Source organism: Arachis ipaensis, chromosome B3 (genome assembly GCF_059453495.1).
Source record: "Arachis ipaensis isolate K30076 ecotype BB chromosome B3, ASM5945349v1, whole genome shotgun sequence".
Taxonomy (NCBI): domain Eukaryota; kingdom Viridiplantae; phylum Streptophyta; class Magnoliopsida; order Fabales; family Fabaceae; genus Arachis; species Arachis ipaensis.
The window spans coordinates 125,960,288-125,973,295 of record NC_142438.1 but is presented as its reverse complement, the minus strand read 5'-3'; the positions used below and the strand labels follow the sequence as shown (position 1 = coordinate 125,973,295).

At 40.4% G+C, this 13,008-nt stretch overlaps 1 non-coding gene across 1 annotated transcript; it reads left to right on the top strand.

Moving 5' to 3' along the window:
- Positions 1-11,071: 11,071 nt before the first annotated feature.
- LOC148572373 (small nucleolar RNA R71) lies at positions 11,072-11,179 on the top strand. The gene has a single exon (XR_015908194.1). It is a non-coding gene; the product is annotated as a small nucleolar RNA R71 (small nucleolar RNA).
- The last annotated feature ends 1,829 nt before the right edge of the window (positions 11,180-13,008 follow it).

Here is a 13,008-nt window from a genome sequence, read left to right as displayed (position 1 = left end):
GATCATGACGTACTGGGAATTGGGTCATTACACCTCAGCCTCTCTAAATTTTATTCTTGACCTAACCTCTCAACCGACTCCTCCTCCTTCCAACTCGACAAAGCCAACAGCCCATCCTCCGCCTTCTACTTCTGAACCGAATCCCAAAAAATGCAAGACCTCGGAGTCGAAAAGTATATATGAGCAGGGTTTTGATAGCCTTTCTTAGAGTGAAAAGCACATCCTTCCACATAGCTTTATCAGCATGGATGATGTTGCGATTAGAAGCCACCTTCAGCTCCTGGCCCGAGGTGGAGTCCGAACAGATGATATTTGCACAACTTTAGCTAAGGAGTTAGAGAAGGCTCCCTTCAATGCTACTCAGAGCTCCTTGGTTGCCTCATAAGATGAAGTGGCCTCCTTGAGGGAGTCTAAGAAGGAGTTAGAGGAAGAGAGGGAGTCTCTACTCTCTGATCTTAATAAAGCTCGAGATAAAGTGAAATAGGCAGAGGCTGCTTTGGCCATGTCGGAAGGTTTGAAAAAGAAAGCCGAAGAAAGCTACACCAGGGTCTTTGGAGAAAAACTCAACTTGGTAGATGAGGTCATTGAAGCTCGAGATAACATGCAGAGATTGAGGAGACTGTAGCCGAAGGTATGGACGAGATGGTTGCAAATCTGAGGCTCAGTTCTGAGTTGTCGCTCCCGAGGCTGACCTCTCCTTCATCAGCCTGAAAAATATAGTGGTGGATGGAAAAATCGTTCCTGCTCTGGATGATGAGAAGGATACCCATGTGCTCGATCCAAAGACCTTGGGGGTAAAGCACGAACAGACTTCTCAAGTTCCTGATCCTCAATCGGGTGGTGAGCCCCTTCCTTCTCCAACTCATCCGATTCTCACGGTTCCGGTGTCTGAATATGTTTTGACCTTTTCCGATCAAGCCGAGGATGCTATCACTGGAGAACAGCTCCATCCTTTGTAACTTCCGATGCTATTTTTGCTAAGTTAGAAAAGACCTCGGTGACCTAGGTCGGTCCTTTTTGGACTTTACCTATAGGATTTGTTTTCCTTTTAAGAATCGACTTCAATTTAATCAAACTTTATCAACTTACTTTTACATTTGTTTTGTGTCCAACTCTTTTAAAGTTGGACCACAAATTGTTTACATAACCTCTTACACTAATTTGTACCTCGTCGCTTCATCTTGCCGATCATGTAGGTCGGACAATAATTCTCGCGGTTTTTCGAGTTTAAATTAATGTGTTTGTAATGGAAAAAATGACTTTATTGTTTGTAAAAAAGAAAGGATTTACTTAATTCGGTTTTCTATTAGGGTTTTTCCTTCGTATCCCTAGCCATTGCTATGGTACCTCGTTAAAACCCCCTTCTGGAAAATCCTTTGCAGGAAAAAGCCATGAAGTCGGGAATGAGAGTACTCCAGTGCAAGGTACACCCTCTACCTATAGTACCTTTTTAGGTTACAATCATGTCATGACCTCGGGAGCTCGTTCCTTTGCAGGTCGGACACTTTATAGTAACATTTTCCTAAGACTTCGGTAACCTTGTAATGCCTTTTCCAGTTTGTGGCCAGCTTTTCTTCTCCCGACTTCTGAACTCCTATGTCATTTTGGATCAGTATAAGGTCGTTTGTGGTAAAGCTTCTCCTGATTACTTTTTGGTTTTATCTTAAGGCCATCCTTTGCATCAATGCTTCTTCTTTAATTCGAGTTTGTTCTCGGACTTCTGGGAAGAGGTCGAGTTCTTTCTTTTGTGCTCGGACATTGATCACTTTATTATAGAATCTGACTCTCGGAGATTCCTTAGTGATTTCTACAAAAATCATGGCTTCTATGCCATAAGCAAGTCAGAAAGGTGACTCCCCTGTTGTTGAATGGGGAGTTGTCCGATATGCCCATAAAACCTGAGGAAGCTCATCTGCGCATACTCCCTTTGCATCTTGTAGTCAGCATTTCAACCCAGCCAATATTGCTTTGTTTGTAGCTTTAGCTTGTCCATTGGCCTGAGGGTGTTCTACCAATGTGAATTCGTGCTTGATCTTAAGGCTAGCCACTAAGTTCTTGAAGGTTGAGTTGGTGAATTGAGTTCTATTGTCCGTGGTGATGGAGTGTGGAACTCCAAACCTTGTGAATTTATTCTTATAAAGAAAATTCTAACTTTGTTGAGCTGCGATGGTCCCTAATGGTTTCACCTTGATCTACTTAGTTAAATAATCAATTCCTACTATTTGATACTTTACCTATCCTGGAGCTTGTGGAAATGGACCGAGGAGGTCAAGGCCCTATTTTGTGAATGGCCAAGGTGAGGTGATGTTGATAAACTCCTCTGGGGGTGCCACATGGAAGTTGGCATGCTTCTGACAAGGTAGCATTTTTTAACGAACTCGGCCGCTTCCCTTTGTAAAGTCGGCCAAAAGAAGCCGGCTTGGATCACTTTCTTGGAGAGTGATTGTGCTCCTAAGTGATTTCCATATATGCCATTATAAACTTCTTTTAAGACCTGTTTAGTCTTAGAGTTCGGGACACACTTCAATAGAGGTGTAGATATCTCTCTTTTGTAGAGAACATTGTAGACCAGGGTATAATTTTATGCATCCCTTATGAGCTTTCATGCCTCCTTTTCATCTTCAGGAATAATATCATATTTAAGATAGTCGACTATGGTAGTCAACCATCCTAAACTTTGGTTGGATATGGTCATTATTTCCGAGTTGTTATCTCCCTTTAACACTGATGGTGCATAGAGAGTTTTCTAGATGAGGCTTCTATGTTACCCCTGGCTTGGTACTGGCTAACTTAGAGAGAGCGTCTGCTCGGGCATTGGATTTCCGAGCTATATGTCAGACCTTTCTTTCTGAGAACTGTGCTAATTATTCTCGTGCTTCTTCGAAGTACTTCTTCATGTTGGGATCTTTGGCTTGATAAATGTCGTTAACTTGGGAAGTTATTACTTGAGATTCACTAAACACAATCAACTTTATACCCCAACTTCTTTATCCAGCTCAAGCAAGCAAGGCTTCATATTCTGCTTAATTATTAGAAGTAGAAAACTCGAACCTTAGTGATAGTTCTGTCCGAGTTCCTTATTCATTTTTTAGGATGACTCCTGATCCGCTTTCGGCTTTGTTGGATGATCCATCTATGTACAGGTTCCAGGTCATTGGATTTCCATGGCCTTCAGTGTATTCGACCACAAAATTGGCTAGATACCAGGACTTGATTGCTGTCCGAGTTTCATATCTCAAATCAAACTCGAACAGTTCCACAACCCTTTGTAGCATCCTTCCCTCAATGTCCGTCTTCTGTAGAATTTGCTTCATGAGTTGATTAGTTCAGACTTTATGGTGTGAGCTTGAAAGTAAGGTCAGAGCCTTCTGGAGGTGATGATAAGAGCATATGCAAACTTTTCTATCTTTTGATAGTTTAGTTCTTCCCCTTGTAGGGCTTTGCTCACAAAGTAGATAGGTTGTTGTCCTTCCTCATCTTCTCAGATCAAGGCTAAGGCTATAGCTCGGCTTGCAACTACCAGGTAGAGGATAAGCTCTTCTCCTACAACAGTTCAAGTAAGTATTGGGTGGTTGGCCCAGAAACGTTTTAAAATTCTAAAAGGCATGATCGCAGTCTTGGGTCCATTCAAATTGATTCTCTTTTTTTAGTATTGAGTACAAAGGTAAAGACTTCAATGCTGACTCTGCCAGGAATCTAGACAACGCTGCCAACCTACTCTTTAGTTGCTAGACTTCTTTGAGACAAGTCAGGCTTTTCATCTCTAATATTACTGCGCATTTGTCTGGATTGGCCTCTATACCTCTTTGAGTGAGTATAAATCCTAAGAACTTTCTGGCCTCCACTGCGAAGGTGCATTTTAAAAGATTCAATCTCATCCCATGCTTCCTTATTGTGGAGAACACCTCAGAGCGATCGGACAAAAGAGTAAGGTCGTCCCTGGTCTTGACGAGCATATCGTTCACATATACTTTTATGAGTTTTCCCAGGTGAGAGAAAAATACCTTATTCATCAGTCGTTGGTATGTGGCTCTAGCATTCTTTAATCCAAAACACATTACTACATAACAATAGTTAGCCTTGGGAGTGATGAAAGAAGTCTTTTCCGGGTCTGGCTTATACATCGAGATTTGATTATATCCCGAATATGCGTCCATAAAGGACAGATACCTATACCCTAAGGCCGAGTCAACTAAGGCGTCAATGCTGGGGAGAGGGTATGAATCCTTGGGACAAGATTTGTTGAGGTCGGTGTAATCAACACACATCTTCTATTTTCCGTTCTGCTTTTTTACAAGGACCACATTAACCAACCACAAAGGATAATTTACCTTTCTTATGAATCCGACCTCTAATAAGACTTGGACTGAGTTTTCACCGCTTTTGTTGAACAGGTCGAGATCCCGGATAAACGGTGAGCTTGTGAGACATGAGGTCAGCCAGGCATATTGGTGCACGAAATTGTGATGTCCAGGCTCGAACAATCCCTGGCAACGTGAGCAACTTGGTGCTCTGATCTCAATACATAATTGTCACAACTTTGATACAACTAACCAGCAAGTGCACTGGGTCGTCCAAGTAATACCTTACGTGAGTAAGGGTCGAATCCCACGGAGATTGTTGGTATGAAGCAAGCTATGGTCACCTTGCAAATCTCAGTCAGGTGGATATAAAACAGTTATGTGGTTTTCGAATATTAATTAATAAAATAGGGATAGAGATACTTATGTAAATCATTGGTAGGAATTTCAGATAAGCGAATGGAGATGCTTTTCGTTCCTTTGAACCTCTGCTTTTCTGCTATCTTAATCCAATCAGTCTCACTCCTTTCCATGGCTGGCTTTATGTGATACATCACCACTGTCAATGGCTACTTTCGGTCATCTCTCGGAAAAATGATCCAATGCCCTGTCACGGCACGGCTAATCGTCTGGAGGCATCACCCTTGTCAATGGCTTCATCTTATCCTCTCAGTGAATAATATGCTCACGCACCCTGTCACGGCACGGCTATTCATCTGTCGGTTCTCGATCATGCTGGAATAGGATTTACTATCCTTTTGCGTCTGTCACTAACGCCCTGCAATCGCGAGTTAGGAGCTCGTCACAGTCATTCAATCATTGAATCCTACTCGGAATACCACAGACAAGGTTTAGACTTTCCGGATTCTCTTGAATGCCGCCATCATTCTAGTTTACGCCACAAAGATTCTGGTTAGGAGATCTAAGAGATATTCATTCTAGCTTATTTCATGTAGAACGGAAGTGTTTGTCAGGCACGCGTTCATAAGGGAGAAGGATGATGAGCGTCACACATAATCATCACCTTCATCACGTTCTTGGGTGCGAATGGATATCTTAGAAGCGAAATAAGATTAATTGAATAGAAAACAGTAGTACTTTGCATTAATCTTTGAGGAACAACAGAGCTCCACACCTTAATCTATGGAGTGTAGAAACTCTACCGTTGAAAATACATAAGTGAAAGGTCCAGGCATGGCCGAGATGGCCAGCCCCCTAAAACGTGATCAATATTCTCCTAAGATGAACAATGGATTAAAACTGAGACCAAAGATGTCAAATACAATAGTAAGAGGTCCTATTTATAATAAACTAGCTACTAGGGTTTACATGAGTAAGTAATTGATGCATAAATCCACTTCTGGGGCCCACTTGGTGTGTGCTTGGGCTGAGCTTAAGTGTAGCACGTGCAGAGGCCATTTGTGGAGTTGAACGCCAGGTTTTGATCCATTTCTGGCGTTCAACTCTGGTTTTGGATCCTTTTCTGGCGCTGGACGCCAGATTTGGGCAGAGAGCTGGAGTTGAACGCCAGTTTACGTCGTTAATTCTTGGCCAAAGTATGGACTATTATATATTTCTGGAAAGCCCTAGATGTCTACTTTCCAACGCAATTGGAAGCGCACCATTTCGAGTTCTGTAGCTCCAGAAAATCCACTTTGAGTGCAGGGAGGTCAGAATCCAACTGCATCAGCAGTCCTTTTTCAACCTCTGAATCTGATTTCTGCTCAAGTCCCTCAATTTCAGCCAGAAAATACCTGAAATCACAGAAAAACACACAAACTCATAGTAAAGTCCAGAAATGTGAATTTAACATAAAAACTAATGAAAACATCCCTAAAAGTAACTATATCCTACTAAAAACATACTAAAAACAATGCCAAAAAGCGTATAAATTATCCGCTCATCACAACACCAAACTTAAATTGTTGCTTGTCCCCAAGCAACTGAAAATCAAATAGGATAAAAAGAAGAGAATATACTATAAATTCCAAACTATCAATGAAACATAGCTCCAATCATATGAGCGGGACTTATAGCTTTTTGCCTCTTGAATAGTTTTGGCATCTCACTTTATCCATTGAGGTTCAGAATGATTGGCATCTATAGGAACTTCAGATTTCGAATAGTGTCATTAACTCTTCTAGTTCAGTATGATGATTCTTGAACACAGCTTCTTTATGAGTCTTGGCCGTGGCCCTAAGCACTTTGTTTTCCAGTATTACCACCGGATACATAAATGCCACAGACACATAATTGGGTGAACCTTTTCAGATTGTGACTCAACTTTGCTAAAGTCCCCAATTAGAGGTGTCCAGGGTTCTTAAGCACACTCTTTGTTTTTGCTTTGGACATTGACTTTAACCGCTCAGTCTCAAGTTTTCACTTGACACCTACACGCCACAAGCACATGGTTAGGGACAGCTTGGTTTAGCCGCTTAGACCAGGATTTTATTCCTTTAGGCCCTCCTATCCACTGATGGTCAAAGCCTTGGGATCCTTTTTATTTGCCCTTGCCTTTTGGTTTTAAGGGTTATTGGCTTTTTCTGCTTGCTTTTTCTTTTTCTTTCTATTTTTTTTTCTATATTTTTTTTTTCGCCCCTTTTTTTTTTCTGCAAGCTTTGTTCTTTGCTGCTTTTTCTTGCTTCAAGAATCATTTTTATGATTTTTCAGATTATCAAATAACATGTTTCCTAGTCATCATTCTTTCAAGAGCCAACATATTTAACATTCTTAAACAACAACTTCAAAAGTCATATGCACTGTTCAAGCATACATTCAGAAAACAAGAAGCATTGTCACCACATCAATATAATTAAACTAAGTTCAAGGATAAATTCGAAACTCATGTACTTCTTGTTCTTTTGAATTAAAATATTTTTCATTTAAGAGAGGTGATGGATTCATAGGACATTCATAACTTTAAGACAAAGTTACTAACTGCTAATGATCATGTAATGAAGGCACAAACATTGATAAGCATGTAACATAGAAAACAAAAAACAGAAGAAATAAGAACAAGGAATGAATCCACCTTAGTGATGGTGGCGTTTCCTTCTTGAGGAACCAATGATGTCCTTGAGCTATTCTATGTCTCTTCCTTGTCTTTGTTGCTCCTCCCTCATTGCTTTTTGATCTTCTCTTATTTCATGGAGCATGATGGAGTGCTCTTGATGTTCCACCCTTAGTTGTCCCATATTGGAACTCAATTCTCCTAGGGAGGTGTTGATTTGCTCCCAATAGTTTTGTGGAGGAAAGTGCATTTGAGGCATTTCCGGAATCTCATGGTGATGAGCTTCTTGCGCCTCTTGAGCTCCATGACTGGGCTCTCTTGCTTGCTCCATCTTTTTCTTAGTGATGGGCTTGTCCTCTTTGATGAGGATATCTCCCTCTATGTCAATCCCAGCTGAATTGCATAGGTGGCAAATGAGGTGAGGAAAGGCTAACCTTGCCATGGTGGAGGACTTGTCAGCCACCTTGTAGAGTTCTTGAGGTATAATCTCATGAACTTCCACCTCTTCTCCAATCATGATGCTATGGATCATGATGGCCTGGTCTATAGTAACTTCAGACCGGTTGCTAGTGGGAATAATTGAGCATTGAATAAACTCCAACCATCCTCTAGCTATAGGCTTGAGGTCCAATCTTCTTAGTTGAACCGGCTTGCCTTTGGAGTCAACCTTCCATTGAGCTCCTTCTACACATATGTCCATAAGGACTTGGTCCAACCTTTGATCAAAGTTGACTCTCCTTGTGTAGGGGCGTGCATTCTCTTCCATGTATGGCAAATTGAACGCCAACCTCACATTCTCCGGACTAAAATCTAAGTATTTCCCCCGAACCATTGTAACATAGTTCTTTGGATCCGGGTTCTTACTTTGATCATGGTTCTTGGTGATCCATGCATTGGCATAGAACTCTTGAACCATTAGGATGCCGACTTGTTGGATGGGATTTGTTAGAACTTTCCAACCTCTTCTTTGAATTTCATGTCGGATCTCCGGATACTCATTTCTTTTGAGTTTAAAAGGGACCTCAGGGATCACCTTCTTCTTGGCCACAACATCATAGAAGTGGTCTTGATGGGCTTTGGAGATGAACTTTTCCATCTCCCATGACTCGGATGTGGAAGCTTTTATCTTCCCTTTCCCTTTTCTAGAGGATTCTCCGGTCTTAGGTGCCATCAATGGTAATGGAAAAACAAAAAGCTTATGCTTTTACCACACCAAACTTAGAATATTGCTCGCCCTCGAGCAATAAACAAAAGAATAGAAGAAGAAGAAGAAGAAATATGGAGAGGGAGAGGGAGATGTGGTTTCGGCCAAGAGGAGTGTAGAGGGGTGTGTTGTGTGAATTTGATGAAGAATGGAGGTCTTTATATAGGGAAGGGAGGGGGGGTTAAGGTTCGGCCATATGGGTGGGTTTGGGTGGGAAATTGGTTTTGAATTTTGAAGGTAGGTGGAGTTTATGAGGTAGGTTTATGGGGAAGAGTGGATGGATGTGAGTGGTGAAGAGGTGATGGGGAAGAGAGTTTGAGGTGATTGGTGAAGGGTTTTTGGGGAAGAGTGTTTATGGGGTTGTGTGAAAGAGAGTGGTGAGAAGAAGTGAGTGGAGGTAGGTGGGGATCCTGTGGGGTCCACAGATCCTGAGGTGTCAAGGTATTTACATCCCTGCACCCATTAGGCATGTAAAAATGCCTTTGTACCCAACTCTGGGCGTTCAGCGCCAGGTTGGTGGCCATTTTGGGCGTTCAACGCCCATTTGTGTGCCATTTCTGGCTTTGAACGCCAGAATCATGCCTGTTCTGGCGTTCAGCGCCCAGAAGCTGCCCATTTTGGGCGTTCAGCGCCAGAACCATGCTCTGTTCTGGCGCTGAACGCCAGACAGATGCTCCTCCAGGGTGTGATTTTTCTTCTGCTGTTTTTGATTCCGTTTTCAATTTTTATATTTATTTTGTGACTCCACATGGTCATGAACCTAAGAAAACATGAAAAACAATAAAAATAAGAATTAGATAAACATTGGGTTGCCTCCCAACAAGCGCTTCTTTAATGTCAATAGCTTGACAGTGAGCTCTCATGGAGCCTCACAGATGTGCAGAGCTTTGTTGAGACTTCTCCAACACCAAACTTAGAGTTTGGATATGGGAGTTCAACACCAAACTTAGAGTTTGGTTGTGGCCTCCTAACACCAAACTTAGAGTTTGACTGTGGGGGCTCTGGTTGACTCTGCTTGGAGAGAAGCTTTTTCTGCTTCCTCTCCATGGTTGCAGAGGGAGATCCTTGAGTTTTAAACACAAGGGAGTCCTCATTCCATTGAAGGAATATTTCACCTCTGTCAACATCAATCACAGCTCTTGCTGTGGCCAGGAAAGGTCTTCCTAGGATGATGGATTCATCCTCTTCCTTTCCAGTATCCAGGACTATGAAATCATCAGGTATGTAAAGGCCTTCAACCTTTACTAACACGTCCTCTACTTGTCCATAAGCCTATTTTCTTGAACTGTCTGCCATCTCTAGTGAGATTTTAGCAGCTTGCACCCCATAGATTCCCAGTTTCTCTATTACAGAGAGGGGCATGAGGTTTATTCCTGAACCAAGGTCACACAGAGCCTTAAAGATCATGGTGCCTATGGTACAGGGTATTATGAACTTTCCGGGATCCTGTCTCTTCTGAGGCAATGTCAGTTGATCCAGATCACTTAGTTCATTGATGAACAAGGGAGGTTCAACTTCCCAAGTATCAATGCCAAATAACTTGGCATTCAGCTTCATGATTGCACCAAGAAACTTGGCAGTTTGCTCTTCAGTAACATCCTCATTTTCTTCAGAAGAGGAGTACTCATCAGAGCTCATGAAGGGCATAAGGAGGTTCAATGGAATCTCTATGGTCTCTAGATGAGCCTCAGAGTCCTTTGGTTCCTCAGAGGGAAGCTCCTTATTGATCACTGGACGTCCCAGGAGGTCTTCCTCCTTGGGATTCACGTCCTCTCCTCTCCTCACAGGTTCGGCCATGGCGCTTATGTCAATGGCCTTGCACTCTCCTTTTGGGTTCTCTTTTGTATTGCTTGGGAGAGTACTAGGAGGGATTTCAGTAATCCTTTTACTCAGCTGGCCCACTTGTGCTTCCAGATTTCTAATGGAATACCTTGTTTCATTCATGAAACTTACAGTGGCCTTGGATAGATCAGAGACTAGATTTGCTAAATTAGAAGCATTTTGTTCAGAGTTCTCTGTCTGTTGCTGAGTGGATGCTGGAAAAGGCTTGCTATTGCTAAACCTGTTTCTTCCACCATTATTAAAGCCTTGTTGGGGCTTTTGATCCTTCCATGAGAAATTTGGATGATTTCTTCATGTTGAGTTATAGGTGGTTCCATAAGGTTCACCTAAGTAATTTACCTCTGCTGTTGCAGGGTTCTCAGGATCATAGGCTTCTTCTTCAGAAGATGCCTCTTGAGTACTGTTGGATGCAGCTTGCATTCCATGCAGACTCTGAGAGATCATATTGACTTGCTGAGTCAATATTTTGTTCTGAGCCAATATGGCATTCAGAGTATCAACTTCAAGAACTCCCTTCTTCATAGGCGTCCCATTACTCACAGGATTCCTTTCAGAAGTGTACATGAACTGGTTATTAGCAACCATGTCAATGAGTTCTTGAGCTTCTGCAGGCGTTTTCTTTAGGTGAATGGATCCACCTGCAGAAGTGTCCAGTGACATCTTTGATAGCTCAGATAAACCATCATAGAATATATCCAGGATGGTCCATTCGGAAAGCATGTCAGAAGGACACTTTTTGGTCAACTGTTTGTATCTTTCCCAAGCTTCATAGAGGGATTCACCTTCTTTCTGTCTGAAGGTTTGAACATCAGCTCTAAGCTTGCTCAGCTTTTGAGGAGGAAAGTACTTGGCTAAGAAAGCCGTGACCAGCTTATCCCAAGAGTTCAGGCTGTCTTTGGGTTGAGAATCCAACCATAATCTAGCTCTGTCTCTTACAGCAAAAGGGAAAAGCATGAGCCTGTAGACTTCAGGATCTACTCCATTAGTCTTAACAGTATCACATATCTGCAAGAATTCAGTTAAGAACTGAAAAGGATCTTCAGATGGAAGTCCATGAAACTTGCAGTTTGCTGCATCAGAGAAACTAGTTGAGGTTTCAGCTCAAAGTTGTTTGCTCCAATGGCAGGAATGGAGATGCTTCTTCCATGTAAATTGGAATTTGGTGCAGTAAAGTCACCAAGCATTCTCCTTGCATTGTTGTTGGGTTCGGCTGCCATCTCCTTTACTTGTTCGAAATTTTCAATCAAGTTGTCTCTGGATTGTTGTAATTTAGCTTCTCTTAATTTTCTCTTCAGAGTCCTTTCAGGTTCTGGATCAGCTTCAACAAGAATGCCTTTTTCTCTGTCCCTGCTCATAAGAAAGAGGAGAGAAAAAGAAAAGAAGAGGAATCCTCTATGTCACAGTAAAGAGGTTCCTTATTGTTAGTAGAAAAGAAGAAGAAATTCGAACACAGATAAAGGAGGGGGTTCGAATTTGGTGATGATGTGAGGAAGAGATGTTAGTAGATGAATAAATAAATAGAATAAGATGAGAGAGAAGGAGGGAATTTTTGAAAATTATTTTTGAAAAGGAGTTAGTGATTTTTGAAAATGGTTTTTGAAAAATGTTTAGTATTTTTTTCGAAAATTTTTGAAATCAAAAATAAAAAATAAAAACAATTAGTTAATTAAAAAAAAATTTTGAAAAAGAGGGAAGATATTTTCGAAAATTAGAGAGAGAGAGTTAGTTAGGTAGTTTTGAAAAAGTTAAGAAACAAACAAAAAGTTAGTTAGTTAGTTGAAACAAATTTTGAAAAGATAAGAAGTTAGGAAGTTAGAAAAGATATTTTGAAAAGATATTTTTGAAAAAGATAAGATAAGAAGATATTTTAGAAACTAATTTTGAAAAAGATTTGATTTTTAAAATTTCAATTAATGACTTGATTCACAAGAAATCACAAGATATGATTCTAGAACTTAAAGTTTGAATCTTTCTTAACAAACAAGTAACAAACTTCAAATTTTTGAATCAAAACATTAATTGATTATGTTATTTTCGAAAATTTGGTATAAAAATAAGAAAAAGATTTTTGAAAAATATTTTTGAAATTTTCGAAAATAACTAAGAATTTTGAAAAAGATTTGATTTTTGAAAAAGATTTTGAAAAAGATAAGATTTTCAAATTGAAAATTTGATTTGACTCATAAGAAACAACTTGATTTTAGAAATTTTTGAAAAAGTCAACTCAAATTTTCGAATTTGATGAGAGAAAAAGGGAAAGATATTTTTTTGATTTTTTTGAAATTTTATGATGCAAGGGAAAAACAAGAAAAATGATGCAATGCATGAAATTTTTAGATCAAAACAATGAATGCATGCATGAATGCTATGAATGTCAAGATGAACACCAAGAACACTATGAAGAACATGATGAACATCAAGAACATGTTTTTGAAAAAAATTTTAATGCAAAGAAAACATGCAAGACACCAAACTTAGAATTCTTTAATGCTTAGACACTAAGAATTCAAGAATGCATATGATAAACATGAAAAGACACAAAATAAAAAATCATCAAGATCAAACAAGAAGACTTACCAAGACCAACTTGAAGATCATGAAGAACACTATGAATGCATGATATTTTCGAAAAAATGCAGGATGCATATGCA